The sequence below is a fragment of the Salvia splendens genome, chromosome 4, assembly GCF_004379255.2.
Source record: "Salvia splendens isolate huo1 chromosome 4, SspV2, whole genome shotgun sequence".
Classification (NCBI taxonomy): domain Eukaryota; kingdom Viridiplantae; phylum Streptophyta; class Magnoliopsida; order Lamiales; family Lamiaceae; genus Salvia; species Salvia splendens.
In genome coordinates, this window is record NC_056035.1 from 26,136,217 (window position 1) to 26,159,218 (window position 23,002).

The window sequence follows — 23,002 nt, forward strand, 5'->3', positions numbered from 1 at the left end:
CACGGTTCACAACTTTATTGAAATCCTTGCTCTTTGTACCCACGTACGCACAACAACCCTTATCAACATCATAACCACATAATACAACACAATCAGTTTTCTATCAACACATTACTCATGCATGCCCTATTGTTCCTTTCATCATTTTCTCATATTGCCCATCCCAACGTTCACCATCATAAACGATACGAACCCTTTGGCATACATCATCGTGCAATGCATAATCACATCATATGATAAGTTCTTACTCACAAATGTATCATGTATTTCATTCAAAACTTGCCAACAAGACTATTTCAATCAAGACATGAATCTGACCGAACATCGCAGTCGTTTAGTAAAAATCATTAAAAATCCATCCGATATCATTTGAAGCTAATATTTGGTCACCAAATAGTAGACACATCAAGGTTCATACAGTTAAAAATCCACACCAAAATCACATCTTTAGGTCGGTCAAAAACAAAAACAAAACTCACTGGACGAAAATACAAATTCTGACAGGACTGTGCAGTTCAATTGAAAAATTCATTAAAAATTCATCATTCGTCAAAAGAGGCTAAAGTTTTGAAACAACATAGAAGACACTTAAAGTTTCACTCTGTTAAAAATTCGTGCCAAAATAAAATCGTTTGGTCGGCCAAACACTCGTCGGAACCTACTGTCCGAACACCACAGTTTTCATGCTCAACATTTACAAACTAGGGTTTGTCTGTCATTCATCAACAAATACATATTCATGCTTTCAACACATATTCCCGCATCAAAAATGACATCACAACCATGTTCTCCTATTTACACATAGCATTCACCAATAATTCATCCACAAACTCACACACACACATACATACACGCACATACACATACTTTCTCATGCAAACATCCTTCCCAACCTATTAATTTTTAGATGTACGATTTCTACACTCACTATATGCATGAGGGGATTAAGAAAAATGGATTAAATGGTAAAAAGGAGAAAGATGAATCAGAGTATACCTTTCTCTTGAAAAACAATCGGTATGAATGATGAATGATGCGATTCTTCGATGAATCTTGAATTTCCAACTCCACAATGATGCAAGAACAAGGAATTGGTGAAGGATTGGTGGAGAAGGAGAGGAAGAGAGAGACATGTGGTATGGAGAGAAGAGGGAGGCGAAAATATGAGGGCTAGGGTTAGAGTTCTTTTAATTTATAGTCTAGGATAAATCCCACAATAAAGCAATTAAAATTGTGGAAGAATAAAATAGAGGTCAATGAATAAATCCCACCTTTAAAAGGAAAATAGGCGTGTAGTATGTGGGGGAGTAATTTTCAAAATTGCTATTTAATTAGCATAGATATTTATTTGGTATTTACTTGGAGAGAAAGATACTCACAAAATAGGTAAAAAGATATTGAGTATCTCATAAATAAGGTAACAAAATAATTCAAGCATCTCCAATTGGGGAAATAAAAAGGGGCGTGTATAATGGGAAAAATCAAGGAAAAATACTTAAATCCTCAAATCAAATAGGAATAGGATTTAAATTTGGTAATTTCTTGTAGGAAAAGACTCCTACAAAATAGGTAACAAATAAATTAATCCCACAAGTAATTGAAAGGCATATGGGTGAAAATTATGAGGTTTTAGGGAAAGAAAGAATCAAATCCTAATTAATATAGGATATGGAGAGATTTGACAATATATGGTAAGATTTAATTGAACTTTAATTCAAGGAAAGAGATAAACAAGATACCAATTAAATCTACAAAAATAGTCCTCTCTCCTAATTAATAGGAGATTTCGAAAATCTCAAGGGATGGCCAAGGGGTCGAAAATCATGTAGAATAGCATAGGGATAAATTGGTTTGGATTTAATTTGGATAAATATCCCAAAGCAATTAATTAAATCCAAGAAAGAAAGTATTATTTCCAATAAATAGGAGGGCCAAAAATTTCAAATAAAATGGCTAGAATGATTATGCATTATCCCATTAAAGTTAATTCACACATTGGAAGCTTAATAACATTAACTCACATAACTCACAACAACTAATTTCACATAATTAACTCAAACACATAGAGACTCAATTTTCACAAAAGAAATTATCATTCAACATCCACATTAATTAAAATAAAAAAAAGCCATCAAACAAAAAATAAAAAAAAAAGTCATAATTTTCCGGGGTGCTACATGAATCTTGCTCAGTTGTAAAGTAATCATGGATGAAATGTGTTAGGGCGTTCAGATATGGCTATTAGTGGCAAGGTGGTGAAGACCTGAGTAAGGTTACATGGATCGAAGATGCGATTGTGTTTGATTCATTTTGGTAGTCGTAGATCTGAAGTTTCGTTTCATTATTTGCATGAGCATGAATAGGTCTGTTTGTTACGTACCTATAGTCGTTGTTTTCCGCATTGATTTAGAGTTATGCATTAGATTTATAAGTCTGTGTCTTCTTGCCAAGTTTGTTCTGATGGAAGTCTCTGAAGATCTGATTTACTATGTTCCTTGATTTGGTTGTAGAATAAGATGAGTTTGTTAGTAAAGTTTTACTTTATCGTACTCTTTTCATATTTCTGACACAAGTTGCTTTTACGCTGTTTTGCTATTTCAGGAAATCCTCATACAAGGCTCAGTTAGAATAAGTTGATCAGTTTAATTTAGTCAGTCGCTCAGTTTGTCACACCCTTAGTAATCCCTACTTTACCCAACGTAGTGAAGCGTGGCAGCAGCCATCCTCATTTTGTCCCCAACCAATGTAGAATGTATCATCTTTGTGGGATCGATCCTCACTTCCCTATACTAGTTAATAGTATTGTGGGTTAAGGTTTTGAAGTGCCCTAAGTTCCCATCCATCTGAGTCAAGTCAGATTAAGTCAAGTTGACCAGTTTGAACATCTACTGGATCCACCCTCCGGTATTTGCTGGTGGAAGGGGTATCTTGTCTGGATCAGTTTGACAAACTAACTTGACCAGTTCACAACGACAGAAGAAACGCAAAAGAGAACGAAGGGGAGGCACGGAGACTCGGGACAACACTTTCAGTTGACAACCAGTTTCATACACTAGATGACAATCTCAGTTGTTTACAACTTATGTAGATTTCATCATCGTAGAGTACAAATAATACAATATTTAATGCAACGGTTTTGAGCCATACGCCTCTCTATATATAGAAAGCCCAGAGCGAGTAGGAGAGGACGGACAGAGTGGGGGATACACAAGATACATCTTAGAATTCAGCTCTCTACTAGGGTTGAAATGGGAGCTCATCCTACTTCACAGACTTAACTTCTGTCACACATGCACACTTGATTCTTAGTTTAGTTTAGTTAAGCAGCGTGTTGGTGTTGATTTTGCGATTTCTTTCTTTTGGTTTTGTAATTCCGCTTCGTTATTGTGGCAATTTACCTCTATTTTATTCTCCCACAATTTAATTATTCTAATTTAGTGTGGGGATTTAACCTAAACCTTAAATAACTAAAACCCTAACCCTAGCCCCCAAAAATCACACGTCTCCTTTCTCCTTCTTCCTCCCCCACACGATTTCCCCCCCTCCCTCTCTACATTCTCTCCAAAAACTCTCCTTCAATCCTTGTTCTTGCATCCATTGGAGTTGATTTTCAAGAGTTCCCGACGAATCGTATCAATCTTTGCTTCTACCGTTTGGTTTTCGATTCAAGAAGGTATAATTGAATCTTTTCCCTCATCTTCACCATTGAAAACCTTGTTATTGATTCCTTCATGCATGTAGTGAGTGTAGGAATCTTAGATCGCATAATTATTGGTGGGAATTTGTGTTTTGTATGAGAAGAATTGTGAATATGCGATTTTGAATGAAAATGTGTGAAGTTTGAATGAATCATTGGTGAATGATGTATGATTGTATGAGCACATGATTGTGAGAACCTTTTGAAGCATGATTGTGTGTAGGAAGCATGAAAAAATGTGTTTGGATAAATGAGGAAGAAACCCTAATTTCGAAATTGTGAAACCAGAAAATTGTGGTGTTCGGACAGTGGATTCCGATGTGTGTTTGATTGACCAAACGATCTTATTTTGGTGCGAACTTTTAACTGAGTAAACTTCAAGGTGTTTTCTGTGTTGTGTGTAAATTTCAGCCCCTCTTGACGAAAGATAAATGTGTAATAAATTTTTGAAGTCAACTGCGCAATTTTGTTAGAAACTTGTATTCTCGCCCAGAAAGTTTCGTTTTCTATTTGACCAACCAAATGACCTCTTTTTTATGTGAATTTTGAACTGGGTGAAATTTGAAGTGTCTTCTGTGATTTGTGAAAACTTTAGCCTTATTGGACATCGAATGAATTTTTTCCAAATTTTCAATTAAACTGCGCAGTACTGCCAGAGTTTTTGTGTTCCGACTAGATAGTTGCACTTCTGTTTTGACTGGCCAAATGGCATGATTTTGGTGTGAAATTTTAACGGGATGAACTTGAATGTGTCTACTGTGTTGTGACCAAACTTTAGCTTATGAGGTCGGATGGATTTTTGGTGATTTTTACAAACCAACTGCACAGTTTTGCGAGATTTGTTGCTACGTTAAAATATCATTTATTTCCAAGTTGGGTGAATTATATGATGCCTGTAGGATTAAGGAATGTATCCTATGACGTGATTATGTGTGATACATTGAGAAATATTATGGTATGCTTGCCTTATGTTGATGAATGTTGGGATGGGTAATTTAAGAGAATGATGAAAGGAACGATAGGACATGCATGATAATGTGAATTGATGGAAGCCTGATTTGTGTTGTGATGTTGGCAAACGTATTGTGTGTACGTGAGCACAAGAAACGAGGGTTGCCTTAAGTTGGATATTGAATTGTTTATGCAAACGAGGTGGGCTTTCTTTTACAAATCTTTTATTTTCCAAAAATATGATGTGATGTTAAAAGGGTGGTTTAGTTTGTTATGTCATGCCATGATGTTTTGTTTATGAGATTGTTGTCTGATGCCTAGTTCGTCCGAGCTTGCTCCGTTAGGCTATATGGCTGTGTTGTGAAACGAATACGGGTCTGAGTAGGGCCGCAAACCCTATCAGGCTGTGTACACTGGTGGGATCGTGAGCCGTCCTTGCTAGTCGGCTGGTCTCGTGGGCGATTAGTGTGGCCACACTTTCGTCGCACTGTGGAATGATGATTGTGATTGATGGATTGTTGAGAAAATGGAGAGTTTGTTTGACTGGCCAGTCTATGAAATGTTTTTGTGTTCTCGATGATATTTCTTTTCTAAAATGTTAAAACTCGAGATCACTGGTATGGATGACATAACTGTATAAAATGTTTTCGGCACGAGCCCATTGAGTACAACAAGTATTCAGCCCTGCATATGTTTTCCCTATTTGCAGGTTGAGCGGGATGTTGCGATGGATGTTGAGTCGGCCTAGGAACCATGGATGCGTTGTGTCTTCATACATGGGCGTCATCCTATGACTCTCATTGAAGCCCTATTTCCGCTGCTACTTTTGAAAACTATGTCACAAGAGATTGTTTTATTTTGTACTATTTTTGTCAGGTCAAAGACCTTTAGATATGGTAAGATTTAATTGGATTTTAATTCAAGGAAGAAGACAAACAAGATACCAGTTAAATCCACAAAATAATTCCTTCTCCTAATTACTAAGAGAAGTCGAAAATCTCAAGGGATGGCCAAGGGGTCGAAAATCATGTAGAATAGCCTAGGGATAATTTGGTTTGGATTTAATGTGGATAAATATCCCAAAGCAATTAATTAAATCCAAGAAAGAAAGTATTATTTCCAATTAATAGGAGGCCCGAAAATTTCAAATAAAATGACTAGAATGATTATGCATGATCCCACTTAATTTAATTCACACATTGGAAGCTTAATCACATTAACTCACATAACCCACAATAACTAATTTCACATAATTAACTCAAACACTTAGAGACTCAATTTCCACAAAAGAAATTCTTATTCAACATCCACATTAATAGAAATAGAAGTCGCAAAATTTCGGGGTGCTACAGAATACGATGTGGTGATAGTATGATTCTGTGAAGTATGAGCATGATTGTCAAGATGGTCTAAACACGTGTGGCATGTGTGAAAATGATACTGTGATGGTATGATTATGTGGGACATGAGCAAGATTGGTATGATGACCTAAGTATGTGTTATATGTGTGAAAGTACTACGACGTGAGCATGTGAACATAGGAAGATGGAGTGTTTTACATGAAGGACGAAAGTTGATGAGTTGTTTTGAGAATGTTAATTTTTTTTTTCAAAAAAAATAGATTACTATTTTTTTTTTAGAAAAAAAATGAGTAATCTATTTTTTTTGAAAAAAAATGAGTAATCTAAGAATGTTGTTTCAAACATATATGTGAAGTGCATGAGTGTTATGTTCGGAATATAAATGTTTTATGAGCTTTGAAAGATTTGCATGGTTTGATGTTCGGAATATAAATGTTTTATGAGCTTTGAAAGATTGCATTTTGATATGTAGAAAAAAAATGGAAAATGATTTTGTGGTTGATGTTTTGTAATATTAATGACTAGTTGTTCTAGTGGAGTTTGATTGAGGAAAAATGTTTATATTGTGGAAAGTTGTTGGTAATTTTGGAAGTTGTTTGATTTAGGAAAAATGTTTATGTTTTGTAATATCTTTGAACTTCAAATGAAAACATGTTAGTTCTTTCTTTTGGGAAAATTAATTGACCAATAGAAAATGTTGTGTTTATGAATTGTTCAAAAAAAAATTTAATTAAATTAACTTTTTCGTTTGGAAAATTTAGCTATGGAAGTGTGATGTTATGTATGTTATGAGGTGCGAAGTATGATGCGTTATTCTATGGATTGTTTTATACAAAATGATGGAAGTTGATGCGAAAGTACGTTTTAATTTGAGTAAAAATTTTACTTTAAAAGTGAGATGTGGGGAAAAAAAACTTTTTTTCAGAAAGTGTGAAAGTGTAAAGAAATTTTGTTTCAAAAGTTGAGAATATAATTGTGAAGTTCGAAAGTGTTTTGCTATGGGATGTGAAAATGTTGTGTGTTTATCTTGAGGTCAGAATGACGTAAATTGTGGTAGATGATGATCTATGAGATGACGAATTGTGTTGTGAACTTAGAGTACCTAAAATATAAGCCTAGTTGACCGCGCGAATCGTAGTTCTAAGTTGAAAACTTAACTATTGCTTCTCTGAGCAATGAAACGTACGAGAATATGAAAGTTGAGGCAAACCCTTAAGTCAAGGTGCGCGACAAGAAGAGCTGAAGCTAAGTGATATTTTCATGCAACGACGAGCGGTCATACTCGCGATTTAAATTAGTATAGTGTAATCGTGCGTAAGCGGCTAAACGATGGAGATGATCTTCATACCTTGCTAAGGAGCACGAGGATGACAACAATATCCTACGAGGATAATCATTATGACATGCAGAGAACTTTATGAAAATATGGACTCCGACTATCATTATTAGTGGCATTGACACGAAGAATCTCAGCGTGGAATCCACAGTCCTTATAGCGATGTTACCAGTCTCGGCTTGCGAAAGATGAACGAGGTGGTGCGACTTTAATAGCTATAACAAACTATTTTAATCAACAGTTCTTACTTGGATTCTAAGAAGTTATTTTTCAGGACTTTTCAAATAACCGTGAGCCCTTGTCTATTTAACAGCTTGTTTCATTCACCCCTTGCAAGTGATGCATATTATTTCTTTTCCTCCATTGAGTCATAACTCACTTTCAATTCTTGGAAAGTGGTGTTGCCTTCATAACTTATTATTTATACGAACAATATTTTGACTCTGTGAGCCTTTGCTATTGAACTTCATTCCTAAGGCTGCTTGCAGTCATGTCCTTCAATATAGGCACGTTTCACAGACATGTTTTCTATGGGATATTCATCTTTAAACTTTTGTTCAGCTTTTCATTTTGTAACCATGTCTGTGTTAAGTTCTTTCTCATAGAGTGAAATTCTTTTTTGTTCAGTTCCACTATATGTATCCTTTCCATAATAGAGCCTACATTTTGTACCTTGCCTTAACAAACTTAATCCACTTGATTTTTTTTCAAAAGCCCCTTTGACTTTGGTTGCCTTTCACAAACATATGAACCCATTGATGTGATTATATTATTCCACATTATGATTTTCGTTGAACCATGATCAGTACCGCTTTGTGAAAACTGCCTACATTTCTCAATCCTCATACAACTGATCATTTTTTTCTCAACCCTATAAGTCATTATCCATTGATATGTGGACCTTTCAAATTTGGTTGAACAACTGAATTATCTTGTTTGGTAGCCTACTATGAGAATTGACTTTAATTCGATTCCATCCCATATTCATGACCTATCTTATGTTTTTTCAAGTTCCGTGGGGAAGATCATAACCAATTGTTACAATTCGAAATCGGTTCATATCCAAGTTAAGACTGTTTGATTAAACTTTGAGTTCTTGATACATATTCCGAGTTCTTGATGCAAAATTTGCAAGGAGAGGCGAATTTCTTTTCGAGCCCCTGGCGACGAGCCGACTAGCTTGTATGGGATTTCCATGAACCGACGAACCTCCATAATCTCTGCTTTACAAGCAACCACGATGATCAGTAAAGGGCGTCCGGCGTATCTTGTGTACTTGAATGGAGAGGAGAAGAAAGACTTGAAGGTGGAAGATGTGGCAGTAGTACGAGACTTTCCCGACGTGTTCCCTGAAACTTTGCCTGGACCGCCGCCCGACAGACAAGTGGAGTTTACCTTTGACTTAGAACCTGGATCTGCGCCAGTATCGAAAGCACCATACCGAATGGCCCCTAAAGAGTTGGTTGAATTGAAGATTCAGTTGCAAGAACTGCTAGATTTGGGATTTATTCGGCCTAGTGTATCACCGTGGGGAGCACCTGTGTTGTTCGTGAAAAAAAGGACGGAACGATGAGGATGTGCATCAACTATCGTGAGCTCAACAAGCTGACCTTGAAGAATCAATACCCACTACCACGAATCGACGACTTGTTTAACCAACTTCAAGGAGCGGGCGTATTTTCGAAAACGGACTTGAGATCGGGGTATCATCAACTAAAGGTCCGACAAGAGGATGTGCCTAAGACTGCTTTTCGCACTCGTTATGGCCATTATGATTCGTTGTGATGCCATTTGGACTTACTAATGCCCCGGTAGTTTTTATGGACTTGATGAACCGAGTTTTCCACAAGTATCTCGATAAGTTGGTGTTAGTCTTCATTGATGATGTGTTGGTATACTCGAAGAACGAGGAGGAGCATGGATGGCATTTGCAAACTGTGTTGGAAACATTACGAAAGGAGAAACTTTATGCCAAGTTTAGTAAGTGTGAGTTTCGGTTGACTCGAGTGAACTTTCTTAGTCATACTGTGACGGCAAATGGGATTCAAGTAGACCCAGCATATGTCGAGGCTGTGCAAAATTGGAAATCGCAGAAAACACTGAGTGAAATATGCAGTTTCTTGGGAATAGCGGGATACTATCGACGCTTCATCGAGGGATTCTCTAAAATCGCGAGACCAGTGACACAACTGTTGAAGAAAGGAGTCAAGGTGGTTTGGAGGCCGGAGTGTGAGGCGAGTTTCCAACTGTTGAAAGAGAAATTGAATACAACACCTGTTCTAGCAGTACCGGCAGCCGACAATAACTTCGCCGTCTATACTGATGCATCGAAGGTAGGACTTAGATGCGTGTTGATGCAAGATGGGAAAGTGATAGCATACGCTTCCCGACAGTTGAGACCGAATGAATTGAATTTTCCGACGCACGACTTAGAGCTAGCAGCAGTAGTGCATGCACTGAAAATTTGGAGACATCATCTCTACGGAGTGAGATGCGAAATATATACGGATCACAAGAGTCTCAAGTATTTACTATCATCCGGGCAAGGCAAACGTAGTAGCCGATGGCAAACATGCGACAACGACGTTGGTTAGAGATCTGAAAGATTATGACTGTGGTATTCACTATCATCCGGGCAAGGCAAACGTAGTAGCCGATGCTTTGAGTAGGATGAACCAACCGCAATTTGCTTATTTCCTAACGCAAGAGGAAGCGTTGATTCGCGAATTTGACAGAATAGGATTGGAAATAGTAAAAGCCCCCGAGACAGTAGGAGGAAGAATCGCGACGCTAGTGATTGAGCCAGATTTGAGAACCAAGCTCATAGAAGCCCAACGACGTGATGAGAAGTTGAAAGAATTATGTGTGAAGGTGAGAGTAGAGAAGCTTGATCATTACCGTGAGGAGGCGGATAATGCATTGACGTATGATGGACGATTGTGTGTACCGAGCGATGAGGTGCTAAAAGATGAGATTTTGAGTGAAGCGCACGACACGACTTACACTGCTCACCCCGGAAGAACGAAGATGTATCGAGATTTGAAGCAACGTTTTTTGGTGGAATGGAATGAAAGGAGATGTGGCGTCGTATGTGGAGCGATGTCTAGCATTTCAACAAGTGAAGGCCTTACACCAACGGCCATATGGAAAATTGCAACCACTTGAAATTCCTGAATGGAAGTGGGAGCATCTAACTATGGATTTCGTGATGGGTTTGCCAAAGTCACAGAAGGGCAACACTGCAATTTGGGTGATCATCGACCGACTAACTAAAAGCACGCACTTTTTACCAATTCGAATAACTTATGGCGCGGACAAGATAGCAAAGCTCTACGTGAATGAGATTGTGCGTTTTCATGGGGTGCCAAAGACCATTGTGTCCGACCGTGATACGAAGTTCACATCAAACTTTTGGATGAGTTTGCAACGGGAACTGGGCACACAACTGAACTTCAGCACTGCTTATCACCCGCAATCGGACGGACAGTCAGAGAGGACGATTCAAACGCTCGAGGATATTCTGCGAGCCGTTTTCTTAGATCGAGGGGAAAGTTGGGAAACTGTTCTACCATTGGTTGAATTCGCCTACAACAATAGCTACCAAGCGACGATCGATATGGCTCCGTATGAAGCTTTATATGGCAGGAAGTGTCAATCCCCACTATATTGGGATGAAATTGGCGAGAGGAAGATGTTAGGACCCGACGCTATAAAGGAAATGACCGAAATTGTGCATCAAATCCGTGCAAGAATCAAGGAAGCTCAAGATAGGCAGAAGTTGTATGCTGACGTGCACCGAACAGAGATCAAATTCGATGTTGTGACAAAGTATTCTTGAAAGTATCCCCGACTAAAGGAGTTGTGAGGCTTGGAGTGAAGGGCAAGCTGAAACCGTGTTTTGTAGGGTCGTACGAGATCATCGATGAAGTAGGTCCTGTAGCGTACCGTTTGGCGTTACCTCCCAGTTTTGGGAATGTGCACAACGTGTTCCATGTGTCGCAGTTGCGCAAGTACGTGTTCGACCCCAAGCATGTGATTCATCAAGAGGAAGTGATCCTGACCCCCGACATGAGCTACGAGGAGAGGCCCAAGGCAATCCTAGATCGGAAGGTACAAGAGTTGCGAAACAAGTCGATAGCATCCGTGAAGGTGTTGTGGAAACACCATGGCTTCAAGGAAGCCACGTGGGAATTAGAGGATAGAATGAAAGAAAAGTACCCCGAGTTGTTTATGAGAGACGATCAAATTTGTGACGAAATTTCTGTTAAGAGTGGAAGGATGTAACATCCCAAAAAAAGGTTTGCGACTTTTGTTGTAATATGGATGTCGAGTGGAAAATTTTCTTTTATGAGATTATTCGTTCCTAAATGATTGAGTTGATTATGTGAAATAATTGTCATGAGCGATGTAAAATGAAATGTTATATACATTATATGTTACAATTTGGGGAATTAATTAAATGAGATCATGCATTTTGTTCTAACCAAATTCATTGGGAATTTTCGGCCCCTTCAATTATTGAAAATATTTTCTTCTTGGATTTAATTGATTGTTTTGGGATATTTATCCAAATTAAATCCAAATCGAATTATCCCTAATTTGTGCTACATGAAATTCGAATCCTAGCCTATTGTTGTGAGTTTCGAAAATCCCCTATTTTAATTAGGAGGATGAATTATTTTCATTGATTTAATTGGTGCCTTGTTGATTCCCTTCTTTTAATTTTGAATCCAATTAAATCAATTTTCGGCCCTCCCTTATTGTGGAGGAAAATATATTTATTTCCTATTTTGTGGAATCTCTTCTATTCAAATAAGTGCCAAATTAATACCTATGTCTAATCCATTGGGGATGTGTATATTTTCCTTTTATTTTTGTTCTCCATCCCACACGCCCATAAGCTTTTATTTTCCTTGTGGATAGTAATTTATTGGTTACCTATTTTTATGGGAGTCTTTTCCTATGAAAAAAAAGAATTACCAAATTTAAATCATATTCCCATTTAATTGAGGATTTAAATATGTATTTCCTTCCATGCACCAAAATACACGCCTACTTTATTTTTATTGTGAGAATTTACCTCTATTTTATTCTCCCACAATTTAATTCTTCTAATTTAGTGTGGGGATTTAACCTAAACCTTAAATAACTAAAACCCTAACCCTAGCCCCCAAAAATCACACGCCTCCTTTCTCCTTCTCCCTCCCCCACACGATTTCCCCCCCTCTCTCTCTACATTCTCTCCAAAAACTCTCCTTCAATCCTTGTTCTTGCATCCATTGGAAATGATTTTCAAGAGTTCCCGATGAATCGTATCAATCTTTACTTCTACCATTTGGTTTTCGATTCAAGAATGTATAATTGAATCTTTTCCCTCATCTTCACCATTGAAAACCTTGTTCTTGATTCCTTCATGCATATAGTGAGTGTAGGAATCTTAGATCGCATAATTATTCGTGGGAATTTGTGTTTTGTATGAGAAGAATTGTGAATATGCGATTTTGAATGAAAATATGTGTAGTTTGAATGAATCATTGGTGAATGATGTGTGATTGTATGAGGACATGATTGTGAGAACCTTTTGAAGCATGATTGTGTGTGGGAAGCATGAAAAATTGTGTTGGGATAAATGAGGAAGAAACCCTAATTTCAAAATTGTGAAACCTGAAAACTGTGGTGTTCGGACAGTGGATTCCTATGTATGTTTGATTGACCAAACGATCTTATTTTGGTGCGAACTTTTAACTGAGTAAACTTCAAGGTGTTTTCTGTGTTGTGTGTAAATTTCAGCCCCTCTTGACGAAAGATAAATGTGTAATAAATTTTTGAAATCAACTGCGCAATTCGGTTAGAAACATTTATTCTCGCCTAGAAGGTTTCATTTTCTATTTGACCGACCAAATGGCCTCTTTTTTATGTGAATTTTGAACTGGATGAAATTTGAAGTGTCTTTTGTGATTTGTGAAAATTTTAGCCTCATTGGACATCGAAGGTATTTTTGCCAAATTTTCAATTGAACTGCGCAGTACTGCCAGAGTTTTTGTGTTCCGACCAGAGAATTGCACTTTTGTTTTGACTAGCCAAATGACATGATTTTGGTGTGAAATTTTAACGGGATGAACTTGAATGTGTTTTAGCTTCATATGAGGTCGGATGGGTTTTTGGTGATTTTTACAAACCAACTGCACAGTTCTGTCAGATTTGTTGCTACGTTAAAATATCATTTGTTGCCAAGTTGGGTGAATTATATGATGCCTGTAGGATTAAGGAATGTATCGTATGACGTGATTATGTGTGATACGTTGAGAAATATTATGGCATGTTTTCCTTATGTTGATGAATGTTGGGATTGGTAATTTAAGAGAATGATGAAAGGAACGATAGAACATGCATGATAATGTGAATTGATAGAAGGCTGATTTGTGTTGTGATGTTTGACAAGGTATTGTGTGTACGTGAGCACAAGGAACGAGGGTTGCCTTAAGTTGGATATTGAATTGTTTAAGCAAATGAGGTGGGCTTTCTTTTACAAATCTTTTATTTTCCAAAAATATGATGTGGTGTTATAAGGGTGGTTTAACTTGTTATGTCATGCCATGATGTTTTGTTTATGAGATTGTTGTCCGATGCCTAGTTCGTCCGATCTTGCTCCATTAGGCTATATGGCTGTGTTGTAAAACGAATTCGGGTCTAAGTAGGGCCGCAAACCCTATCAGGCTATGTACACTGGTGGGATCGTGAGCCGTCCTTGCTAGTCGGCCGGTCTCGTGGGCGAATAGTGTGGCCACACTTTCGTCGCACTGTGAAATGATGATTGTGATTGATGGATTGTTGAGAAAATGGGAAGTTTGTTTGACCGGCCAGTCTATGAAATGTTTTTGTGTTCTCGATGATATTTCTTTTCTAAAATGTTAAAACTTGAGATCACTGGTATGGGTGACATAACTGTAAAAAATGTTTTCGGCATGAGCCCATTGAGTACAACAAGTACTCAGCCTTGCATATGTTTTCCCTATGTATAGGTTGAGCGGGATGTTGCGATGGATGTTGAGTCGGCCTAGGAACCTTGGATGCGTTGTGTCTTCATACATAGTCGTCATCCTATGACTCTCATTGAAACCCTATTTCCGCTGCTACTTTTGAAAACTATGTCACAAGAGTTTGTTTTATTTTGTACTATTTTTGTCAGGTTAAAGACCTTTAGACTTTAATCCGATGTTTACTTCGTTACTCTAAAATGGGTTTTTGTAAAGTAAAATAATTGTTCTTTTCGAGGTTAATTGGATTTTGATATTTATTTTGCCCCGTCGCTTCCTTTGAAAAAAATCGTTTGCTACAAGTCTTTGCATTAATTGATAATGAATTTATGACATTAAGTTTCTTTTAAGCTAATTGAGTCTTTCTTATGAACTGTCATCCTTAAATGTTGTCTTTATTGCTATCCCGTGGTCACGATCTCCTCGTTTATAACACCCCTAGTATGGGAGGTCGTAACAGTGGTGTATATCTGAGTATGGTTACGTAGATCGAAGATGCGATTGTGTTTGATTTGTTTCGATAGTCGTATATCTGAAGTTTGGTTTCATTATTTGCATGAGCATGAATAGGTCAGTTTGTTACATACTTATAGTCGTTGTTTTCCGCGTTGATTTAGAGTTATGCATTAGATTTATAAGTCTGTGCCTTCTTACCAAGTTTGATCTGATGGAAGTCTCTGAAGATCTGATTTACTATGTTCCTTGATTTGGTTGTAGAATAAGATGAGTTTGTTAGTAAAGTTTTGCCTTGTAGTACACTTTCCAAATTTCTGACACTAGTTGCTTTTACGCTGTTTTGCTATTTCAGGAAATCCTCATACAAGGCTCAGTTAGAATGAGTTGATCAGTTTAATTTAGTCAATCGCTCAGTTTGTCACACCCTTAGTAATCCCTACTTAACCCATCGTAGTGAAGCGTGGCAGTAGCTATCCTCATTTTGTCTGCAACCAATGTAGAACATATCATTTTTGTGGGATCGATCCTTACTTCCCTATAGTAGTTAATAGTATTGCGGGTTAAGGTTTTGAAGTGACCTAAGTTCCCATCAATCTGACTCAAGTCGTATTAAGTCAAGTTGACCTGTTTGAACAGCCACTGGATCCACCCTCTGGTATTTGCAGGTGGAATGCGTACCTTTGGCCGGCTGGATCAGTTTGACAAACTAACTTGAGTAGTTCACAACGACAGAAGAAACGCCAAAGAGAACAAAAGGGAGGCACAGAAGACTCGGGACAACACTTTCAGTAGACAACCAGTTTTATACACTAGATGACAATCTTAGTTGTTGGCAACATATGTAGATTTCATCATCGTAGAGTACAAATAATACAATATTTAATTCAACAGGTTTGAGCCCTACGCCTCTCTATATATAGAAAGCCCAACTCGAGTAGGAGAGGACGGACAGAGGGGGGGGGGGGCATACACAAGATACATCTTAGAATTCAGCTCTCTTCTAGGGTTGAAATGGGAGCTCATCCTACTTCACAGACTTAACTTCTGTCACACATGCACACTTGGTTCTTAGTTTAGTTTAGTTAAGCAACGTGTTGGTGTTGATTTTGCGATTTCTATCTTTTGGTTTTGTAATTCCGCTTCAAGAAGAAGCGATGAACAAATTTCTACTTTTAGTATTGTTCACCTTTAGTTTATGCCTGACGTTTCAGACTTTGGATGTGTTGACTCAGTGATTTCAGTTTAACGACAAATGTTTTGTGGAAGTTGTTTATCGTACATGAACTTTTTTATCTATGTTTGATTACCGATTTATGATGCGCATCTTAGCTCAAATGTTTTGCTGTTGTTTATTCTGTTGGATCTGCTCTGTTGTCTATGAATCTTGCTCAGTGGTGAAGTAATCGTGGATGAAATGTGTTAGGGCGTTCAGATATGGTTATCAGTGGCAAGGTGGTGTATATATAAGTATGGTTACGTAGATCGAAGATGCGATTGTGTTTGATTTGTTTCGATAGTCGTATATCTGAAGTTTGGTTTCATTATTTGCATGAGCATGAATAGGTCAGTTTGTTACGTACTTATAGTCGTTGTTTTAAGCGTTGATTTAGAGTTATGCATTAGATTTATAAGTCTGTGCCTTCTTGCGAAGTTTAATCTGATGGAAGTCTCTGAAGATCTGATTTACTATGTTCCTTGATTTGGTTGTAGAATAAGATGAGTTTGTTAGTAAAGTTTTGCTTTATCGTACTCTTTTCATATTTCTGACACTAGTTGCTTATACGCTGTTTTGCTATTTCAGGAAATCCTCATACAAGGCTCAGTTAGAATGAGTTGATCAGTTTAATTTTGTCAATCGCTCAGTTTGTCACACCCTTAGTAATCCCTGCTTAACCCATCGTAGTGAAGCGTGGCAGCAGCTATCCTCATTTTGTCCGCAACCACATCAATTTTGTGGGATAGATCCTTACTTCCCTATACTAGTTCATAGTATTGCGGGTTAAGGTTTTGAAGTGTCACGACCGCACTCTCTAAGGATAGAAAGCACGGTGGTTCGCGACTAGTGGGGTAATTAAGAAGCGGGGAAGAAGGGGTAGCAATCAAGAGGGATACAACATGTTGATAACCAGTCGAAACTTCATTATCAAATCATAGTTTTAGATCACGAAGCAACATAGTTCGAATAAAAATAATCCAACGGATTAAAGAAAAAACATAGGAGTTCATAAAACTTAGAGTAGCGGAAGCATTTGAGAGTCAGCTACTACTATGTATGAAGACACAATAGTAACCGGAACGTTTATTGAATATGGTATCGGTCCAATGCTCAACATCCTCCATCTCCCGTCCACGCTCAACCTGCACACAGGGAAAACATATGCAGGGGCTGAGTACTTGATGCACTCAGTGAACTCATGCCCAAAATACATTTTATCAATAAAGTTATGTCAAGCCATCATTGAGTGAAACTCGGGTTTACTTTAAAAAATGCCGAGAAACACTAAAATCATTTCCATAAACAAAAAGGTGTCTGCGCAGACAAATATCATCATCATCCTCCATCATTTACCATATCTGAACCATCATGTGAAACGAGAATGTGGCCACAAACTCGATCACTGGACCGGCCGACCACAAAGGACGGCTCACGATCCCCATCAGTGCACTAGTCTGAGTAGGGACTCACTCCCTAGTCAGACCTGAATTCGTTAACCATCAAAGTCTAGTAGGACATTATCCTAGTAGACAATAAGATAGGCAATTCCAAAACATAAAATACGGCATGGCATAACATTTAAACCACCCTTATCTCACCATATACATATCATTTCGAATAAAAGAGTTTAAGTAATAAAGCCAACCTCAATAGCTTAGAAATTTCCTTTAATATTTCTCGATCCGACTTTAACGAGCGTGCGAACCACCTTTTCAAAAAAATAAATGAAGTACACATCAATCTCAATAACGACAATATTTAGAATGCATGCATTTTAATTAAAGTCTTTTATCTCGTTTTCTCAGTTTTCGTGCATTTCCGATTATTCGGCGGCCACCCAAGGCGTTGCGTGCGACGTCGGTCGGCCGCTTACGCCCGTTCTTTCCTCCGTTGGCTCCTCGTATTTTCCATGACGTCGAAAAACTTCTAAAAATTATTTAAGCGCATAATTGAATTATCGCACTATTTCTCTTCTCAATTATATTTATTTTGTACTTGAGATAATATTATTCGCCTTTCGAAATATTTCGGGATTTAATTAAATCATTATTTACGATTAAAACATCGGCTGAAGGATTTAATTACAAGGCCCAAGCATTAATTATTTCCCCACCTTATATCTCCCATTTAAATTATTAGTGGGCCCAAAAGGAATAGCCCAAATTAATATATATATATCCCCATCTTCCACGTCTCTCTCTCTATCCTCCTCTCTCTTTTCTTCTCCCAAATCCCGTCGACAAAAATCGGGGAATTGAGGATTCTCCTTCTTCGTATTCCATATCACCACAGAATCGACGGCTCAATTCCATCGAGGGATCCGTCGCGTTGACGTCGCCGCGTGAGTCGCTGGTCGCTGCTGGAGCCACCGGACAGCACAGCTGCTGTCGCCAGCTCCCTCCCTTCCGCCAGCCGCCGTTCGCGTTAGCAACGGGGTCCAGCCCCCGGGTAGTCAGCCCCTGCTGTCGCCACCGCCCCGAACCACTCCGATTTGACCCGAAACAACTCTGATCAGCCCCGCACTCCACCCAAACAGCCCCGAAACAACCCGCAAGGTACGTTTTTATTACAAAGTTAAGTTCTTTCGCGGTTTCGATTAAGTACGGCGATGTTCGATTGGTTTTTAGTTGTTGAAATGTTTGAATTACTTGTGGGAGGTGAACTTAGAAATGATGTAAAAATATATATATATACGAAAATTCATGCTTTGGAGATTGAAAATAGATTTTACCTCAAGAAGGATTGAACTTGGTGGTGGAGGAGCAAGAATGGTAGCAAAAATCACTCCCTTCTCTTTCGGCTCTCACTCTATCTCTCGGCCCTCTCTCTCAATTTTTTTCTTTCTTGAGATGTTGAAGTAGAAGAGTAGTGGAAGATAAATAAGTTTAACTCTCGGGTGACTCTTGATTTCTTTGTAGAGTTAAGTGAGGAAGATGGAAGGTGAAGAGAGTTGGAGGTGGAGAGTCTCCATGGAAGCATTCGGCCGAGAGGGGGAAAGAAAGAAGGAAGAAGAAAAGAATTCTTGGGCTTGCTCCCATTTGTTTGGAAAAGAATTGGGCTCCCACACTTTATTTATTTGTTGAAATTTATATGCCCAAAATGATTTATTTTGTTGTAAATAAATCAAGCCCAAACTTTACTTATTTCCATAGAGTTCTTCTATTTTCCATTGCCCAAAGCCCTTTTTATGTAAACATTTGGACTCCAATTTTATTAATTATTTCATGACATATATTAATTTAGTACTTAAAAAGTACGGGTGTTACATTCTACCCACGTTAACAGTAATTTCGTCCCAAAATTTGCTCATTTCTAACAAACAACTCCGGGTACTTCTTTTTCCTTTTATCCTCGAGTTCTCATGTAGCCTCCTCATAACCAGCATTGTCGTTGCTCGAGTACTCTTTGGCAAAGTGTCCAACTCCACAACATTTGTAGCACATACTAGTCCCAATTTTGCATTCATCCAAATGATTCTTTCTTTTAAAGTTATCATCTAAGGATAGATGTTTCGTGCGTTATTTTTGTTCGAGCATCTCGCCCTGGTATGAAGAAACGTAGTACTTTGCAATCTCGTCAATCTTTCGAACTAGAACAAGTCGTGCTTCCCAGGGTTTCCATTGTCTCTTCGTCTCATCATCCCGTGGAATTCGCTCTTTTCCAAGCCTCATTCGTTCCATCGATAAATATATTGCCTTAATAGAAAGTATAGTCCGTGCGTATATGACTTAGCCTACATCTAAAGCCTCTACATCTCATAATATTATCAATCATACTCCATTCATCATCACGTCCAACATCAATTGCATAAACATTTCTCATTTCAAAACATGTTACCTTCTCTTTCGTTGAGCACGGCGAGACGAAATGTTGAGCCTTCAATGAATTACTCGTTTAGTCTAGCGAAATGAATCTAGACTAGATTGAATAAAAGACTCTCGGTCCAGAGCAGAAAGAAAAATTGCTCTGATACCATTCTGTCACGACCGCACTCCCTAAGGATAGAAAGCACGGTGGTTCACGACTAGTGGGGGAATTAAGAAGAGGGGAAGAAGGGGTAACAATCAAGAGGGGTACAACATGTTGATAACCAGTCGAAACTTCATTATCAAATCATAGTTTTAGATCACGAAGCAACATAGTTCGAATAAAAATAATCCAACGGATTAAAGAAAAAACATAGGAGTTCGTAAAACTTAGAGTAGTGGAAGCATTTGAGAGTCAGCTACTACTATGTATGAAGACACAATAGTAACCAGAACGTTTATTGAATATGGTATCGGTCCAATGCTCAACATCCTCTATCTCCCGTCCACGCTCAACCTGCACATAGGGAAAACATATGCAGGGGCTGAGTACTTGATGCACTTAGTGAACTCATGCCCAAAATACATTTCATCAATAAAGTTATGTCAAGCTATCATTGAGTGAAACTCGGGTTTTACTTTAAAAAATGCCGAGAAACACTAAAATCATTTCCATAAACAAAAAGGTGTCTGCGCAGATAAATATCATCATCATCCTCCATCATTTACCATATCTGAACCATCATGTGAAATGAGAATGTGGCCACAAACTTGATCACTGGACCGGCCGACCACAAAGGACGGCTCACGATCCCCATCAGTGCACTAGTCTGAGTAGGGACTCACTCCCTAGTCAGACCTGAATTCGTTAACCATCAAAGTCTAGTAAGACATTATCCTAGTAGACAATAAGATAGGCAATTCCAAAACATAAAATACGGCATGGCATAACATTTAAACCACCCTTATCTCACCATATACATATCATTTCGAATAAAAGAGTTTAAGTAATAAAGCCAACCTCAATAGCTTAGAAATTTCCTTTAATATTTCTCGATCCGACTTTAACGAGCGTGAGAACCACCTTTTCAAAAAAATAAATGAAGTACACATCAATCTCAATAACGACAACATTTAGAATGCATGCACTCTAATTAAAGTCTTTTATCTCATTTTCTCGGTTTTCATGCATTTCCGATTATTCGGCGGCCACCCAAGGCGTTGCGTGCGACGTCGGTCGGCCGCTTACGCCCGTTCTTTCCTCCGTTGGCTCCTCGTATTTTCCATGACGTCGAAAAATTTCCAAAAATTATTTAAGCGCATAATTGAATTATCGCACTATTTCTCTTCGCAATTATATTTATTTTGTACTTGAGATAATATTATTCGCCTTTCGAAATATTTCGGGATTTAATTAAATCATTATTTATGATTAAAACATCGGCTGAAGGATTTAATTACAAGGCCCAAGCATTAATTATTTCCCCACCTTATATCTCCCATTTAAATTATTAGTGGGCCCAAAAGGAATAGCCCAAATTAATATATATATATCCCCATCTTTATTTCTCCTCAAACAACTAATAAGGCCCAATTTTAAAAAAAACAAAAGGGCCCAACTTATACTCCCACCATCTTCCACGTCTCTCTCTCTCTATCCTCCTCTCTCTTTTCTCATCCCAAATCCCGTCGACAAAAATCGAGGAATTGAGGATTCTCCTTCTTCGTATTCCATATCACCACAGAATCGACGGCTCAATTCCACCGAGGGATCCGTCGCGTTGACGTCGCCGCTGGAGTTGCTGGTCGCTGCTGGAGTCACCGGACAGCACAGCTGCTGTCGCCGGCTCCCTCCCTTCCGCCAGCCGCCGTTCGCGTTAGCAACGGGGTCCAGCCCCCGGGTAGTCAGCCCCTGCTGTCGCCACCGCCCCGAACCACTCCGATTTGACCCGAAACAAATACGATCAGCCACGCACTCCACCCGAACAGCCCCGAAACAACCCGCAAGGTACGTTTTTATTACAAAGTTAAGTTCTTTCGCGGTTTCGATTAAGTACGGCGATGTTCGATTGGTTTTTAGTTGTTGAAATGTTTGAATTACTTGTGGGAGGTGAATTAAGAAATGATGTAAAAATATATATATATATATATGAAAATTCATGCTTTGGGGATTGAAAATAGATTTTACCTCAAGAAGGATTGAACTTGGTGGTGGAGGAGCAAGAATGGTAGCAAAAATCACTTCCTTCTCTTTCGGCTCTCACTCTATCTCTCGGCCCTCTCTCTCAATTTTTTTCTTTCTTGAGATGTTGAAGTAGAATAGTAGTGGAAGATAAATAAGTTTAACTCTCGGGTGACTCTTGATTTCTTTGTAGAGTTAATTGAGGAAGATGGAAGGTGAAGAGAGTTGGAGGTGGAGAGTCTCCATGGAAGCATTCGGCCGAGAGGGGGAAAGAAAGAAGGAAGAAGAAAAGAATTCTTGGGCTTGCTCCCATTTGTTTGGAAAAGAATTGGGCTCCCACACTTTATTTATTTGTTGAAATTTATAGGCCCAAAATGATTTATTTTGTTGTAAATAAATCAAGCTCAAACTTTACTTATTTACCATAGAGTTCTTCTATTTTCCATGGCCCAAAGCCCTTTTTATGTAAACATTTGGACTCCAATTTTATTAATTATTTCATGACATATATTAATTTAGTACTTAAAAAGTACGGGTGTTACATTCTACCCACGTTAACAGTAATTTCGTCCCAAAATTTGCTCATTTCTAACAAACAACTCTGGGTACTTCTTTTTCCTTTTATCCTCGAGTTCTCATGTAGCCTCCTCATAACCAGCATTGTCGTTGCTCGAGCACTCTTTGGCAAAGTGTCCAACTCCACAACATTTGTAGCACATACTAGTCCCAATTTTGCATTCATCCAAATGATTCTTTCTTTTAAAGTTATCATCTAAGGATAGATGTTTCATGCGTTATTTTTGTTCGAGCATCTCGCCCTGGTATGAAGAAACGTAGTACTTTGCAATCTCGTCATTCTTTCGAACTAGAACAAGTCGTGCTTCCCAGGGTTGCCATTGTCTCTTCGTCTCATCATCCCGTGAAATTCGCTCTTTTCCAAGCCTCATTCGTTCCATCGAT

The 23,002-nt window shown here is 38.4% G+C and overlaps 1 long non-coding RNA gene across 1 annotated transcript; it reads left to right on the plus strand.

Annotated features, from left to right (window-relative positions):
* Window positions 1-18,300: 18,300 nt before the first annotated feature.
* LOC121800524 lies at window positions 18,301-19,200 on the plus strand. Its single transcript, XR_006050528.1, has 2 exons — window positions 18,301-18,609; window positions 18,973-19,200. It is a non-coding gene; the product is annotated as an uncharacterized LOC121800524 (long non-coding RNA).
* Window positions 19,201-23,002: the final 3,802 nt, after the last annotated feature.